The sequence below is a fragment of the Arvicola amphibius genome, chromosome 5, assembly GCF_903992535.2.
Source record: "Arvicola amphibius chromosome 5, mArvAmp1.2, whole genome shotgun sequence".
In the NCBI taxonomy this organism is placed as follows: domain Eukaryota; kingdom Metazoa; phylum Chordata; class Mammalia; order Rodentia; family Cricetidae; genus Arvicola; species Arvicola amphibius.
This window is the reverse complement of record NC_052051.1, coordinates 94,735,324-94,752,498: the sequence shown is the minus strand read 5'-3', so window position 1 is coordinate 94,752,498 and position 17,175 is coordinate 94,735,324.

Sequence of the window (17,175 nt, the reverse complement as noted above, 5' to 3'; positions counted from 1 at the left end):
TACTCTTGGTACCTGCACGGGCATCGGGAATTTAGGTGCTCATCATCCACCAATGAAGGAGACCTTTTCAGAGAAAGGTCTGAGGGAGTCGCTGCCACAGTGAACTGCAGGAGTTTTGCACAGAATCAGGCCCACCTGAATCTTCCCTGCAGATGTAGCAGTGCAGGCTGTGGCTTCAGGCTGCATGGAGTGAACGAGGCAGCTTTATCAACCAAGGGGTAGCTGCACTAGCTGCTTCTGGGTGCAGGTGTGTCCCAGAACAGGCACTTCCTGTGGGTGTTTGCTGCTTACTAGCATGTGACCAAGAACTGGAGGGAATCACAGTGGAAGAAACTCAGTGTGGTTGCATCAGCTTCTGGTTTCAGAGACACGGACTAAACCTGTACCTTCAGCCAGCACTTAGCCAAAGGGGATCCAAAAAATATGACTCATCCAATACCGTTTTTACTCTTACTGAAAAAATTATTCCTTCCATATCAAAAAGCAAAATGCTTTGTGGAATACACATCCAAGCTAATGGTTACTTGACTTCTGAAGGCAGGATCTCTCTCGGGCACATCCTAAGCCCTTTCAATAAATTGTAACGTCCCTAAATAAGAAGATGAGTTGGTTCAAGTCTGGAAAAATGAACACAAAATAGAAATAAAATGTGGGTCCTGTAAGGAATTCATTAGGAAGACCTCGGGGTACTTACAAATGTTATACCTTATCTACCTTCTTGCATAACATCTCTTCTATCCAGACACACGTGTCTTGGACCATTCTCCACCGCCTTATTGCTCCACGTGGAGAGCAACAGCTTCACCAGAGTCTCCTGTGATGCGGGATGAATCCCATGTAGTAGTGCCACCTCCTCTCACCCTGACCTTTGCCACTGGTGGCCGTTTATTTGGCTGTTTGGTTTTATATTTGTTTTTCCTTTGTTTTGAAACAGGGCCTTTTGAAGCCCCGGCTGGTCCCTGGCTTGCTCTGTAGCCAAAAATGACCTTGAGCTTCCTTCCCGGCTCCCAAGTGCTGTCACCGGAGGTGTGCACCGCCAGCCATCCTGGTTTGATGCCGAGCTGGCTAGTGAACCTAGGGCTTTCATGTGCTAGGTAAGCAATCTTCTGAAGGAGATACGTCCCCGCCCAGATGCTGAGCTTTGTCCCTCCAGTTCGTACAACCCTCCAGTGTGCCTGCTCCTAACAGCTATCTTGATACTCCGCAGCCTTCCGTCCTGCTCGAGTCCTGGCCTCCTGCTCCAAGTCCCTCAGGACTGGGTCCTTGTGTCCCTAAGTCCATTCAGAGATTTGCCTGATCACCAGTCCTGTGACTTCCTGCTGCTTGGTGACAGATTCCCTGGGCCACCTGCCGCCTGCCTGCCCACCTGCCTGCCTGCATCTGTACCTATGTCTGCTGCCAGACAGCCAACCTCCCTACGGAGGGGTAAGAACAGATGGAATGCTCTTAACAAAGCAGTGTAACGAGAGAAAATGCCAGCTAAACTGCTAGGGAAAAAAATGAGGGTTAAACTCCTTCATTAGGAAAAGGAAGCTGCTTTAGAGGAAGACCAAGGACATGGCCGCCTTATGCAGACTACACCACAGTTGTTCACAGGCTTGGCAGAGCACAGGGGTCAAACACTGCGTTCTGGAGCTAAACTGGCTAAGCAGCCCAGCCCGCCTTCACTAACAAGTAAGAGGGGACACAATGCCAGCTCCCCCAGGTTCAGAGTCTCATCGACAGAATTGTGACCATCCTGTTGCCTGCCAGTATTCTTACTGAGGGACACCACACAAAGCCTCTTCCAGTGGTTCCTTAAGTATAGGTCTGGATACAGAGCAAATGATCAGTTCTCATATGCATTAGTTCTATGGTATACACAGGGTAGACTTTGTTAGGGGTGAGGAGGAAAGGAATATTGTATGTGGAAAAGCAAAACCACGGCTGGATGAGTCACGGACTTGTAAAGATCAATAAATTAAAAATAAATAAGTGGAAGCGACAGGAACCAATTAGGTGGAAACTAGACCTAATATCTGTGGATGGTGGAGAAAGAAGGTCATAAAGGCTACCCTGGGAGATGAAACACTACGGCTGGGGAATGAGTCATAGCCGTGCTGGCTGGGATGATTCAGCAGTATTGCTGGGTCTCTGTGGCAGGTTCTGAGGGGCTGAGACAGGAGGGGATATTAGTCCCCACTAGCAAAGCAAGAGAAGAGCAGTCCGCAGTCACTGATGCTCTCTGATGACTCCAGAGTAACTCAAATTCCACTGGAGTGGATGTCAGTGGCCTCAGGGACTGAGGCCTCAACAGTGCCAAAGGTCATGCACACCGTCAGTAGAACTTCAGTCCAAAGGCACTCTCAAAAGACAGCACTAGAGTTCTCAAACTATAAGTCTGGGCCAGTTAGAGACCTTAGTCTCGGTTGTCAAGGGCCGCTGTCAACATCAGTACATCTGGGTGGTGGGAGTCATCAGAGGTAACATGGCTGCCCATCTGTGGTAACGCCAGCCATAGACCTGAAAGTTCCCATCAGAATACAGTGCCTCAGTTCAGGATTTCTCCTACCACGTTTGCTTAGCTGAGTGCAAGCAATGAGTGGACAAAAATGTCATAATGAAGCCCATCATCTTGTAAAACAAATATGTGCCAATTACTGACTAGTGAAAGAGGAAGTCAGAGTCACTGGGTCCTGGTCCTACTTCCATCACATAGGGATTTGTAAACTGAGGCACAGAATGCTCTGTCCCCAGCCTGGGGCTCCACACACTCGCCCTTCCCATATCACAATACAATGCAAGGATTGTAGGAGGTAACAAAGGACAACATTAAAAACGTCTCAGGGCTGGGGAAATAGCTCAGTCGGTCAAGTGCTCGCCATGCAAGCCCAGATCTGAGTTCCCTCTTCAGAACTCATGGGGTCTTTCGTCTCCACCCTTGGCTACTTGAATAAGCTCTCTTTCACAAGACACATCTCAGTGATTGGTGGGTTGCTCACTAGCAATCTTTACCCATTTGTCCCTACCCTCTGCCTGGCAACCACTAGTTTATTGTCTGTTTCTATGAACTTCACTGCTCTGAATATTTAATACAATAAAATCATAGAATATGTGGCCATTTTTTTCCACCTCAGCATGCTCTTCTCAAGGTTTATCAAAGATTATAGTAATTTTCACCAATATTCATTTTGTTTTATGGTTAAACCATATCCCATGTGATTACATGAATGGTTTAGCTGCTCATCACATGATACATATCTGTGTCCTTCCAACCTTTTGGTCATGTGAATATGATTGTTGCTAACATTTATGTTTACAATGTCATGTTTGTATTTTTTTTTTCAGATAGGCTGTCTTAGTCACTGCTCTATTTGTGAAGAGATACCATGCCCAAGTTAACTCTTATAAAAGGAAGCATTAAATTGGAAGGGGGACTTCCTTACTCCATCAGAGACTTAGCCATTATCATTATGGTGGGGAGAATGGAAGCCTACAGACAGTGTCTGAGACCTTTATGTCCTGATCTGCAGGCGGAGAGAGAAAGACACTGGGGCTGGTACTGGCTTTCAAAACCTCAAAGCATGTCCCAAGTGACATACTTCCTTCACACAAGATCACACCTCTTAATCCTTTCAAACAGTTCCATTCCCTGGGAGCTAAACATTCAAATACATGAGCCTATGGGGGTCATTCTCATTCAAACAATCACATACACTTACCAGTAGAAGTAAGGACCACATGGTAATTACACATCTAACTGCTTAAAGAAGTGTTAAGGTGCTTTCCATAGCAACCATAGCAGCTTATAGTTCTGCTACCAGGGATATTTGAGGGCTCCAATTTCTTCTCAATATTGCTACACTTTTGATCCTAGCCACCCTAAAGGATGTGATGTGATATCTCATTGTGGGTTTGATTTGAATTTCCCTAATTATTCAGCATCTTTTAAAGATGTTGTTATTTGATTAACATTAACAAAATAATTTATTAATATGAATTAAACATTAATATTTATTTTCAGTGAATGAAACATGAAAGATGCCAGTTTCATTTGCACACAGAAGAGTTCTCCAGGGGCTGGAGAATGGCTCAGTCAGTGCAGTGCTTGCCATGGAACCATGCAGACTTGCACTGGATCCCTAGAAGTCATAGGGAAAATAATAATAACACTAATCACAGTGGCTCACACTTACAATCCCAATGCCAGGAATGCAGCTACAGGCAGATCCCTGGGACTCACTGGCCAGTCAGCTTGACAAGTCCTAGCACTGAGAAAGCCTGTCCCCAGAAACAGGGTAGAGAACTCCTGAGGAATGACAGACATACACGTGCACACACATCTACACATACCAGAATAATATTCCACTGCTCTGAAATACTCCAGTCTTTGAAAATGACAATATAAAAACTAAGGTAACTGTCTACTTAGAAATTTAACGTTGGGGCTGGAGAGACAGTTCAGTGGATAAAGCTCTTACCTGACAAGCACAAGGCGCTGGGTTTGGATCCATAGGAGCTTTGTGAAACTGGGTGCCTGCTACTGTGGGTCTGTGACCTGGAGCACCTATGGTGAAGACAGGGATCCCGGAAGCCCCCAGGCCAGCTAGCCTTGTGCGTGAGACAAGGACCAAGACCCCAAGTTGTTCTCTGATCCCTCCACCTGGCATGCATACACTACACACACACACACACACACACACACACACACACACACGCACACGCACACGCACATACACAAACACATGCGCCAAAAAGACAAGAAATGTAACTGTAAATTTAGAAACTAAATTCAATACAGTTTAACAGAGCCCTTCTTATTTCTGGACTCTGATATCTGTAAGATTTTAAAGATTTTAAAAATTGTTTGGCCTTAAAATGGTATCTCTTTTCAACTGGCAATGTTAGCATAATTCACTGAGTCAGATATAAGAATATTTCCAGTTGACTCACTCAGACTTCCCCTCAATGGACTACATCTAAGAATACTGGAATTTTTTTTCCTGTTGGTGTCATTAACTCCTCTTTTTTTCCATTGATTCAACATCTTACTATAGTTTCTTTGGTCATATAACACTTTCTCAAATAAACAACCATTTTAAAAATTTTTTATGTATGTGTGTGTCTGTGTGGGCATGCCACACATATATGTGGCCTCCTGCAGTGGCAGAAGAGGGCACCAGGTTCCTGGGAACTGGGTTTTAGGTCATTGTGAGCCACCCAACCCTAGTGCTGGAAACTGAACTCTGGTCCTCTAGAAGAGCCTCACAGTGAAGCTCCGAGTCATCTCTCCAGCTCCATCCACAGCATCTCAACAGCATCAGGAAGGGATAGAAAGAGGGGGGTGATGACGTCTTTGCTACATGACTGACGGCAGCATTTTTCCTGAGCTGGGGACTGACTCATCCTTAATCTCTGCAGTGCTGTGGGTGAGAAGGATTCCATGTTTTTGGCACATCAGAGGTTTGATTCAAAATCAATTAGTGCCAAACAAAAAGGAGACTCATTCATTCATTCATTCATTATACAAATAAAAATCAAGAATGTACCATTTTCTAGGTATAGGTGTGGACAGAGGTCATAGCAATGACGGTGACCTTCAGTGCTTTGCCTGCAAGGAGCACACATTCTAATGAAATGTTGCTGCGCACCAGCCTTTCACTGCCATCCTTTGAGGACAAAATGTCTGGCTCTACAGCAGCCATTTTGCCCCTCTGGGGACAAAAGCCAGCACACTGTAGATGACAGAGCTTCAAAACAGAAAGAAATGCGTTTAAATGAGTGTGAACGGCTCAAGGCCCCCAAGCAATTCCCATGCAGTGGCCAGGGCTTTTTTATTTCTAATTCTCAGTGCTTACTTTCAGAGCATTAACGTCCACAGAGGGAAAAAACACTGAAAAAAATAAAAATAATAAAAACCAAACTCACTGTGACTGTGCGGATCATGGCCCCAATTGATAGCTGACACACTTCTGAGGAGACAGTGTGTGGAAGGCGAATTTCTCTAGCGGCATCTCCACACATAACCTTGACTGGAAATACTCAACTTCCAGACAGTGCCTGTCCCTTGGGGTCAGTTCCCACAACTCTGCTCTCCTGTCCTGCAGGCTTTCCAGCTAGGCAGCCTAGGGTTCCTGGGCATCTCAAACAGCTCAGAAGCTTCCTACAACCCAAGTTTCCAGGTACTTCTGGTTTGGTCTCTGAGTGCTCTAGGGACAGAAACTGAACAAGACCGTGGGGATCTTTAATCTGACACTGGTTTTCTGTTGGTTATAGGTGGAGGAAAAAGTTTTAAAAAATGAAGCTTCAAGGACCTACCACAAGCAGAAATATCCTAAAACCTACTACAGACCCAATTAGGTTCCTTCTCAAGCCCCCTGGCTATTTGCCTCGGTGGCATTTGTCTCAGTTGGCTGCTTGTTAGTGTTTGTGTCTGACCTGTGAAGTAAGCCACCTGAAGTAATTGGATCAGTGCTGTATACTCCATGGAATGAAGAATATGTACTTTCGTTCATTGGGTTACCCTGATAGTTATATGGAAAACTGACTTGTTCAGCTCAGGGCATGCCCTTACCATTAAGAACAGAGTTGTGACATTATAAAAGAAGCTGATTTCCTACACATTACCCTGTTGCTTGTGATCATTTATCTGACACCCGGGATCTTCATCGAATGTACTATTCTAGGGACAGATGCACTAGACTCTTTCAAAGCACCAGTGTCTTGGTCTGTCTTTTGACTATGCTGTCATCTTTGCATGATCCCTGCAGCTGAGGAGCCAGTCTCCAACCACTTTAAGATTCTTGCTTGGGGAGATGGCTGAGCTAGTCAAGAACTGGCTTGCAAGCATGAGGACCTGAGTTCATATCCCCAGCACCAAAATAAGAAGTTGGGTGTAGCGTGTGCATTTGCAACCCCAGTTCTTTACATAGAAGATGCCCCAAGGCTTGTTGAGGCCATCCCGTCAGGTTCCAAGCTCAAAAACGAGCCCCTGTCTCCAAAAAGTTAGGTGCAGAGCTATTGAGAAAAGACATACAATGTTGACCTCTTGCCTCCACATGTACTCAACACACACACATACACATGTGCACACACTTACAAACACACACAATTTTTTTAAAAAGGTCTTTGTGTTGAACCCAAACATGGCTCTTACCTCAAATGGCATGATATATTGATAACTATTTCTGGGCTATATATGAGCAACTATGGCCTGGGAACATGGGTTCAGGAGTCTGGGAATGATTTGTCCTGTTGTAGAAATGGTTACATAAACTTTTATAGTCACAGAGCAAATGAAAGTCATAAATCAAGCCATTTTTAAGTACTTTATTTGGAACAGCATGTAGGCAGGTCATAGCAAGGTGGGAAAAAGGAGTGCTGCTTATGTTAGAGGTTCTGATGGCATACATAGCTTTAGGACTGGTGGGAACCAGTGTCTGCTGAATTAACACATTTCAAAAGTTTTATCCTTAAGTTGAGTCAATGTTAGGTCAGACCAGAGGTTGTTGACTGAGGTTTCTGTCCCACCAGGTCCCATAGCTGTTTAGTCCCAAATAAACACACAGAGGCCTATATTAATTATAAATGGATGGGCCTATTAGCTCAGGCTTCTTATTAACTCTTATAACTTATATTAGCTCATAATTCTTGTCTGTGTTAGCCACGTGGCTTGGTACCTTTTTCAGCGAGGCAGTCACATCTTGTTTCTTCTCTGTGTCTGGCTTCCTCTGTGTCTGGCTTCCTCTGTGTATGCAGACTTTCTCTTCCAAGCATTCTCTTGTTCCTGTTGCCCTGACTCTACTTCCTGCCTGGCTACTGGCTAATCAGCATTTTATTAAAATAGAATTGACAGGGTACAAACCATTATCCCACATCATTCCACCCCACCTTTTTTAAAATAAGAACTCTGAATTGAATCTCCTTTGTTTAGCTTTTCTACTGACAATTATCCATAACAACTTGCAACCAACATTCTAAACAAAGGCAAACATCCATAATCCATTTTTTTAGGGAATGTGGGCATAGTTTTCCAAGATACTTCCTGCTGATTGGAGATGCTGATTATCTTATGGGGACCTAAAGAAAATTTAGAATTATGATCAAGTCCTGACTGGAGTATCCTGTGAGGCTTGATCATCTCAGGCAGTGATCTTTGAACTGTTCTGGATGTAGAACTCAGACATCTGGGCCATTTCTCCTATTAGAGATTTTTCAGGGGGGTCTTCCTTGGTCAAACCTGATTTTTCTTAGTGCAGAATGGATCCAGAGTCCCTCATTTCTTGGGGAAACAAAAGCAAAACCTCTTTTCCAAAGTAACATATCTTTTGACTTAAATTTTAAAGTCAAAGCATTTTATATATATATATATATATATATATATATATATATTGGATTAATCCAACAGCATTTATAATCAAATGTCTTTTAGAAGCTTTTGCTCTTTCCTCAGTCATCAATTTAAAGACAACGCAATAGCATACAGTATCCAGACTCTCTGTGTATTTTTCATCTTTATGTGGCTTTATTTTAACCTCTATTTCTTTTATTTTTATTTTTAAATTTTGGCCTTTTGAGACAGGGTTTTTTTTTTGTATCTTTGGCTGTCCTGGAATTCACTCTGTAGACCAGGTTGTCCTTGAACACACAGAGATCCGCCTGCCACTGCCTCCCCAGTGTTAGGATTAAAAGTGTGTGATACCACACCTTGAACTCACAGAGATCTGCCTGCTTCTGCATCCCAAGTGATTAAAGGTGTGTGCCAACACACCCAACTACTTTCTTTTTTTTCTTTTTTCTTTTAAGGACTTTATCCTTTTTCTTCTTCCAAGCTTACATATATTTTTAAAACACACAGTAAACCATTTAGAGGTTTTCTTTGTCTTTGAATCTATCTTTACTATTTATCTCTCTTTTTCTGGCCACATGAGTCTTTAATTTGCTAAGCAATATGGCTAGAATTAAAGCTGTGCTTTGACGGCTGGATCCAGTCCATTTCTTAGCTTTTTTTTTCTGAGAGTCTAGCCTCATGGCAGAGGTTCTAGCCTGAGCCATGTTTATTGCTAAAATTCTATGGCATTTCAAGATCCATGCCACCACCAAAAAGTATGCAGTTAGCTTTTTATCAACATCATTTAAGTGTTTCATGGCAGGACCTCTTGAAAGAGATGCAAGGTTTTAAAGCTCAAGCTGAGTCAGGAAGCCTATCTTAAATGAGAGCTCTTGCCTCTAGCAAGCAGAGCCCACCCCAGAACCTGCTGCTATCAAGAAGCTGTGCTTAACTTTATTCTTTTCTATCTAGAATAACTTTCCAAGCTCTCTCAGGCTTTTAAGTGGATTTGGTTAGCCTCACATTGGGCACCATTTGTTGACTGAGGTTTCTGTCCCACCAGGTCCCACAGCTATTTAGTCCCAAATAAACACACAGAGGCCTACATTAATTATAAATGGATTGGCCTATTAGCTCAGGCTTCTTATTAACTCTTATAACCTATGTTAGCTCATAATTCTTGTCTGTGTTAGCCATGTGGTTGATACCTTTTCAGCTAGGTGATAACATCTTGCTTCTTCTCTGTGTCTGGCTTCCTCTGTGTCTGGGTGATGACTGCAGACTGACCCTTCCTCTTTCTCTTCCCAGCATTCTCCTGTTCTTGTTGCCCCACCTCTACTTCCTGCCTGATCACCCCGTCTATACTTCCTGCCTGGCTACTGGCCAATCAGTGTCTTATTAAAATAAAATTGACAGGGTACAGACCATGATCCACAGCAAGAGGTGGAAAATAAATGTGACCAAAGAAAAAAGAGGCAGACCATGACACTGGCTTGTAATCCACAACCTTTTATCACCTCCGATTTCTAACCAATTAGCCCTGTAGAATCTTCCACACGAGTGTGGCTTTCTTCTGAGAGATTCAGTTCACACTGGAGTTGGGAGGTGATGTCTCCAGTCACCCCCTGTGCTCATAAGTTGGGAGGTGACACCCCCAGTCATCCATTATGTTCATGAGTTGGGAGATGATGCCTCCAGTCACTTCCTATGCTCAGAATTTCTCAGCTTCTAAAATTATCACAAAAAAGATGGTGTCAGACACTGAGAAAGCAGCACCCATGGCATTCAGGAATGTATCTTCCTGTGCTTATCAAAGAAAGGCTTGACATGTAGGATGTGCTCAACACCTGGATTTGGATCAGTAATTGCTGCATAGGTAGTGGAAACACATCTTGCCATGGAAAATCTTCAGTAAACACCAGTAGGTCTTGCTCCCAGACTTGGATCCAGTTATACATAATATTGTGTATGTTTGTTTTCTTTTCTAAGTTTTAATCTTCCATAGAACACAATTTAGCACATCTTATTTTCCTAAGAAGCTATCCCTAACATCCAGTGGTGTAGGAGCTTCTTCTGTTTGTGTGTTGCTTTCATTGGTTGACTAAAGAGACTGCCTTGGCCCTTTGATAGGGCAGCCCTTAAGTTGGCAGAGTAGACAGAACAGGATGCTGGGAAGAAGGGCAGTATGGCAGACGCCATGCTTCTCCTGCCCAAGATGGACGCTGGTTAGACTCATGCCGGTAAGCCACAGTCAAGTGGCGAGCATTAATGGAGATGGGTTAATTAAGATGGGAGAGTTAGCCAATAAGAGGCTAGAGCTAATGGGCCAGACAGTAATTTAATTAATACAATTTCTGTGTGGTTATTTCTGGGGTTAAGCTAGCCGGGCAGCGGGATGTAGCCTGCTCCTCCTCATACTACAATCCAGGTGACAAAAAATTAAATTTAAATCCACATAGAGGGCTACATACAGTCTTGGATTTAACCAGCCATAGAAAAACTATTCAGAAAGAGAAAAAAAATTTCATCAGTACTGGATAGATATACTTCTTTTCCTTGCTACTAGTTCCTAAACAATGCAAGATAATAACTATTTCCAATCATTTACATTGTATGAGATATTATAATTATCTAAAGATGACATGGAATACCCAGGAGGATATAAACCAATCATAAGTTACTGTTGTCAGTTTAGCTTATGGATTTGAATAACTTGTGATTTTGGTTTTGGGCAAGAGCCTGAAGCCAACCGTCTTTAGATACCATGGGATAAGTGACAATTGCACATAACACCTGTGTGGCCCCTTCTGTCCAGGAACAGAGCAGAGATGCTTCATGGTAAAGTAGACTTGGTTAAGCTCAGAATTCATTCAGCATTTCCAGGACCTTGAGAAATCCCCAGCAGGGTACTAAAAAAATAATGCTTATATAATTTTGCAAAAGTAAAGTATTCATGTACTGTTCATATCAATTAACTGTTTCTGTTCTCTAAAATCATAAGTACTAACCAAAAAGTAACCTAGAAACCCCTGATAGTGATCTTTTTCATTATTTGATTTTTAGTTTATTCCTTGAAAATTTCACAAATCCATATGTGGTGGTTTGAATAGGAATGACCCCCACTGACTCATGTGTTTGAATGCTTGGCTGGCCCATAAGGAGTGGCAGTATTAGGAAATGTGTTCTTGTTGGAGTAGGTGTGACCTTATTGGAGGAAGTAGGTTACTGTGGGGGCAGACTTGACGTCTCATATGCTCAAACTGCACCCAGTGTGGCACACAGTCTCTTTCTGCTGCCTTCTGATCAAGATATAGAACTCTCCACTCATTCTCTAGCACCATGTCTGCCTGTGTGTCCCACTCTGATGAAAATGGACTAAACCTCTGAATATAAGCCAGCCCCAATTAGCTGTTTTTCTTTATAAAAATTGTTGCGGTCATGGTGTTTCTTCACAACAATGAAATCCTAACAAAGACAATATGCAGAATAGTTTGGCTATATCCCCCTCCACTTCCTCTCACTTCATGGAACTGTCCTCCAATATCTCCTTTGCAACTTCATGTCTGTTCATTTTTTATGTCCCTTATCCAGTTACTTCTGTCCTTATATCCATGGGGTCATCCACGGGGGCATAGTCTACCTATGGCCTACCTCCTTCTATGAGTAGTCATCAAGTACCAACACCATCTCAGTGTGGGGGGAAGCCTATGGAGCCCCTCCCCTTTCTAGAATTTTTTAAGTGATAACCTTGTTACGTGATTTTTAAGAAGATTAAATTTAGGATTTATGTAACAAATTTCAAATGTGTTTGAGCATTAGAGTGTTTAAATCTTTCTTCAAAGAATTTTCCCTTAAAAGGTAACATGGAGCTTCTAGGGCTTTTTGGAGGGTATTTGATTTATTTATTTATTTTATATCTCAACTGAAGTTTCCCCTCCTTCATCTCCTCTCTTTCTCTCCCCCTACCTCTATCTTCTCCTCAATCTACTTCTCCTTTGTTTCTGTTCAGGAAGGGTTAGGTCTCCAATGGTTTATCAAGTTGCTATAAGGCTAAGCCCCTCCCCTTGTATTTAGGCTGGGCAAGGTAATCCAGTGTGAGGAATAGGTTCCCAAGAGCCAGTCAAAGCATTAGGGACAGCCCCTGATCCCACTGTTAGGAGTCCTACAAAGAGACTAAACTTATACACTGTATATGTAAAGGGCCTAGGTCAGTCCTATGTAGGCTTCCTGGTTCTTGGTTCAGACCCTGAGAGTTCCTATGACTCAAGTTAGTTGTTTCTGTGTATTTTCTTGTGATTTCCTTGACCTCTCTGGCTCCTATAATCCTTTTTCTCTCTCTTAAGCAAGATTTCCTGAGCTTGACCCAATGTTTGACTGTGAGTCTCTGTATCTATTTCCATCAGTTACCAGACGGAGGATCTCTTTCGACAATTGGGGTAGTCACCAATCTGATCACATGAGATGGCCAGTTCAGGCTATTTATTCACTATTGTTCGGAATCTTAACTAGGATCATCCTTGTAGATTTGTGGGAGTTTCCCTTGCATCCAGTGTCTACCTGACCCTGAAATGCCTTCCTTGCTAGTCCTTCAGTACTCTCCCCCTCCATCCACCTCACAACCTGATTCCTCAAGTTCCCATGCCTACCTACCTCCAGTCCACCCAGGAAATTTCTTCTATTTCCCCAGGGAGAGTCATGTACTCCCTTGGACACTCCTTGTTACCTAGCCTCTCTTGGTCTGTCAATTGTAGCATAGTTATCCTTTACTTTATAGCTAATATCCACTTATGAGTGAGTACATACCATGCATGTCTTTCTATGTCTGAGTTACTTTACCCAGGATGATGATGATTTTTTTTTAGTTCTACCCCTCTGTCTTCAAATTTCATTATGTCACTGTTTTTAAAAGGTGAGAAATACTCCATTGTGTAAGTGTACTTTTTTTAAAAAATCCTTTCTTTGGTTGAAGGACATCTAGGTTGTTTCCAGGTTCTAGCTTGTAGAAGGAGAGAGGGCCTGCTTTTTATCCCAGCCACCCAGCTAGCTTAACCCTAGAAATAAACACACAGAAACTGCATTCATTTAAATACTGCCTAGCCCATTATGTCTAGCCTCTTATTGGCTAACTCTCACATCTTGATTTAACCCGTTTTTAATAAATCTGTGTAACACCACGAGGTTGTGGCTTACTGGGAAAGATTCTAACCAGTGTCAGTCTCAGGTCAGGAGCTTCATGGCATCTGCCACACTTCCCTTCTTCCCAGCATACAGTTCTGTCTACTCTGCCTACCTAAGTGCTGCCCTATCAAAAGGCCAAGGCAGTTTCTTTATTCAACCAATGAAAGCAACACATAGCCAGAAGAACCTCCTGCACTACTAGCTATTGCAAATAAAGCTGCTATGTTGAGCAGGTGTCCTTGTACTATGGTTGAACATCCTTTGGGTATATGTCTAAGACTGCTAATAGCTGGGTCTTGAGGTAGGTTGATTTTCAGTTTTCTGAGAAACGGACATACTGATTTTCAAAGTGGTTGTACTTTGCACTCCCACCAGCAATGGAGGAGAGTTCATCCTGCTCCATATCCTCTCCAGCATGAGTTGTCAGTTGTGTTTTTGATCTTAACCATTCTGACAGGTGTAAGAAGAATCTCAGGATCATTTTGGTTTTCATTTCCCTATGACTAAACATTGTAAATATTTCTTTAAGTGTTTATCTGCCATTTGGGATTCTTCTGTTGAGAATTCTCTGTTCAGATCTGTACTGCATTTTTAAATTAGATTATCTTGGTTTCTCATGTCTAGTTTCTTGAAAATATATATATATATATATATCAGCCCTTTTTCAGATGTGGGGTTGGTGAAGATCTTTTCCCATTCTCTATTTTCTATTCTGCTGTTTTGCCTATTGATAGAATCCTTTGCCTTACAGAAGCTTTTCAGTTTCATAAGGTCCCATTTATTAATTGCCAGTCTTAGCATCTGTGCTACTTGGGTTCTATTCAGGAAGTTTTCTCCTGTATTGATGTGTTCAAGACTCTTCTCTACTTTCTCTTCTGTCAGGTTCAGGTAAGTATATCTAGTTTTGTGTTGAAGTCTTCAATCTACTTGGACTTGAGTATTGTGCAGGGGTTAAATATGGATCTGTTTGCATTGTTCTACATGCCAATGACTAGTTATGCCTGCACCATTTGTTGAGGATGGTTTCTTTTCTCCATTTTATAGTTTTGGCTTCTTTGTAAAAACTCAGGTGTCCATAGGTGTATGGATTTATGTCTGGGTCTTCAATTCAACTCCATTGATCAATGTCTATTTTTATACCAGTACTATGTTGTTTTTATCATGATAGCTTTGTAGTGGAGCTTGAGCTCAGATATGGTGATAACTCTGGCATGTCTTTTATTGTACAGAATTGTTTCTCTTCTGGGGTTTGGGATGCCCTTTGGTCACTTGATCTAGTCTGGCCTCTAGTAAAGTGAAATTTTCTTGGGTCTCTAGATCTGGCCTGGCTTCTAGTAATGCCCAAGTCTTCACCTGGGGTACATAGGACAAGCCTGGCTCCAGGTAGAGATGCCCAGGCTGTACTTTTGAATGGTGTAGGCTGTACATGGCTTATGGTATTTGTTCTTTCAAGTGGTGTGGTCTGTGTCTGGGCCTATGAAGTCAACTGGAGTTCTGTGTAAAGGTGGTTGTAGCTGATGTATTCTGTGCCTCAGTGGCTGTAGTCTACTTGGGTTAGGGGCAGGACCCAGCAGCAGCAGAGTCAGGGACAAGCTGGGATGGTGTTGACTGGGGGAATGGTCAAGGGGTCAGGGGCAGAATTTAGGGAAGAATGCAGCTATGCCAATAGGCGATTCACTCTCCATATTGGTTTTTTTAACTGGCATACTCTTCTGCAGGTCTTATGAAGGCAAACCATGTCTGCTGTGAATTCATGGATGCAACAGCCATGTTACATCCACAGGATGTCCTTTTACATCCTCCAGCTCTTCCATGACCCTGATCTTGAGCTTTTCAGTCCTCACATGATTTTCTTCTACTAGGAAGCTCCACCCGTGTTACTGTCCCTGCCACTGTTACTTAAATAACCAAACTCTGTGCGTGTATTCATGAGGCAAACACATCCTCTGGATCAGAGCTTACTCCTCAAAGACACACACTTATTCCAAGGATAAGAAGCTGCAGAGAGGCTCTTTCAGATGCTCAATCCAAAACCAGTCTTTGCATGAAGAATGGTTAACTGTAAAAAAAAAAAAAAAAAAAAAAAAAAAAAAAAAAAAAAAAAAAAACAAAAAAAAAAAAAAAAAACAAAGATTTAGTATACTTATTTTTAAGAATATAGAGGGCTGGGGAGATATCACAGTCAGTAAAGGACTTATCTTACAAGCACAAAGACCTATGTTTAGTCCCCAGAACTCAGTATAAAATGATAAGAATGAAGCACATGCCTGAAGTTCCAACTCTGGAAAGACAGATACAGGGAGCCTTTGAGGCTCATGGACCAGCTAGTCTAGCATGTCAGTGAGAGACCCTGTTTCAAATAAGGGAGATGAAAGGGTGGACAGTGCCTGCAGAAAAATACCGAAGGTATTCTCTGCCCTTCACATGCATGTGTGTATTTATTTGCAGGAGCATGTACATGCACACACACACACACACACACACACACATAAATACATATAGAAATAATCCACAGCTTTCCTGAGACTTGTACTGAAATATAAATGTATTACTTTTTTGTGAATTCAGAAAATCAAAAGTCACAGTCAGAGAACTACCCATCTCACACAACACACATACACAATTCACAAATCTACTCAGATATATGAAATCTTTAGAAAAGAATATGTTTTGACTGTGGGGATGGATTCAGTACGAACAGAACCCCGAGGCACCTAAGAGTTTAAATAATGGTTCCTAGTCCAGGGAAGGAAAAATATTTTTCCTTGATAGCATTTCCTTATAGTCACAGCATTGAAATTACTTTTTCAGAATCCTGCCAGTGGAGACTTATCGTGTTTGCCATTGCTGTACCATAAAGATAAGGACGGAAGCAAATACTATTCGTGAGCTGAGAGGCAGCAAATTGGTACTATCGTTCACCACACAAAGCAGTCTACTAGGCCTGATTTTTTTTCCTTCAAAGCCGAACAGGAGTTTTCTTTTACAGCATCTTTACTCTTCAACTGATTGAACCTTTTCTATTGCTTGACTCTTACTTGTTCACAGACCATTCATGAGAGAGACATGGGGGACCACTTGGGGGGTAGCAATTTGGGTCTAGAAGACATAGAAGATATCATCACTAAATTTTCTTATGCAAATTCTAGATTCAGAAAGATCATAGACATTAAGGCATTTCAGTAAAGTTATCATCATCCTTTTCTCAAATGCAGGCAAATCATTAGAATCTGCACAATACCCCATAAACCGTGTATCACTGAGGTTTTTGTGACAGGCAGATCATCAGAATCTGTACAAGATCCCATAAACTGTATGTCACTGAGGTTTTTGTGACAGGCGTAACCAGATTTGGAAATGTTTTATGGAATGAAGGTTTCTGATAAGTCACTCCTATCTCCAAGTTCTTGAAACTTCAGCTGAACAACTGGGCTTTTCCTGACTGCCTCACCCCTCCACCAGGTCGGGCAGCTTCTGGGTGCCTATTGCTGCTTGTGCACTGGAGCACTCTGAGCTTACTTGTCTTCAGTCCCTGATTCGTAATCCGTCAAATGCTCCATGAAAGCAGGATCATCATATTTCCCTGCCTGCCATCATACTCCCACTTCCGGCCAGTTTGCCAGGCATGTGAGTGAATAGACAATAGAATACCACATATTCATTTCTTGCATCTGCTGTTCTAAATCTGT